The following is a 1,029-nucleotide window of genomic DNA, read 5'->3' on the forward strand; positions in this document are numbered from 1 at the left end:
TTGTCTCTATGCTGGAGACGTTAGCATCCGGTTGGCATGTTCCCACAAGTTTGAAGAGTGAATGTAGACGTGTGTGCGTCTGTGTATGTGTGTGTTAATGCAAGTGTGTGTGTGTATGTGGGTGTGTGCGTCGTTGGTGGACGAGAGCGTAGACACATTCTCTGTCTCTTTCGGTCTCTCCCCCCCTTTTCCCTCTCTGTCTGTCTATATATAAGGACACGGAGAAGCGCGCGATAGCGCGCGCGCGAGAGAGAGAGAGAGAGAGAGGGGGGCAGGTGGGGGGGGGGAGTGGGCGAAGGGAAGGGGAATTGGCAAACGAAGTTGAAATGAAATCCATTTCGTTAACTTTCAAATTCGCTTGACACTTATGCCACCCACCCCTCCCCAGCTCATGACAGTTTTTAACGGAAAGTTGATTTGTGTTGGTGTGTATTTGTGTGTACGTGTGTGTCTGTGTATGTGTATGTTTATGCGAGTGTGTTTGTTTATGAAAGTGTGTGTGTATGTGTGTGTTTATGCATTTATATTTAAAAATACAAACAATAATATCTCGAAAACTATTTGTCTTTCTCTGCTAATTTTCCTTGCGATATTCGTTTTCAGCATACCTAAACTAACAGAGGCTTGGCCCCTTTCATATGCCGCCTGTTCAAACATGGTCGCCAGTGATTTACATTTCAAAATACACGCATTAATAAAACTAGCTCCAAAACTAGTAGTCTGTCTGTCTGTCTCTGCCAATTTTCCTTGCGATATTCGTTTTCAGCATACCTGAACAAACTGAGGGTTGGCCTCTTTCATATGCCGCCTGTTCAAACATGCTCGCCAGTGATTTATATTTAAAAATACACGTAATAATAAAACTAGCTCAAAAACTAGTAGTCTGTCTTTCTCTGTTAATTTTCCTTGCGATATTCGTTTTCAGCATACCTGAACAAACTGAGGGTTGGCCCCTTTCATATGCCGCCTGTTAAAACATGGTCGCCAGTTATTTACATTTCAAAATACACGCATTAATAAAACTAGTTC

Source organism: Euprymna scolopes, chromosome 46 (assembly GCF_053919585.1).
Source record: "Euprymna scolopes isolate OS-2025 chromosome 46, ASM5391958v1, whole genome shotgun sequence".
Classification (NCBI taxonomy): domain Eukaryota; kingdom Metazoa; phylum Mollusca; class Cephalopoda; order Sepiida; family Sepiolidae; genus Euprymna; species Euprymna scolopes.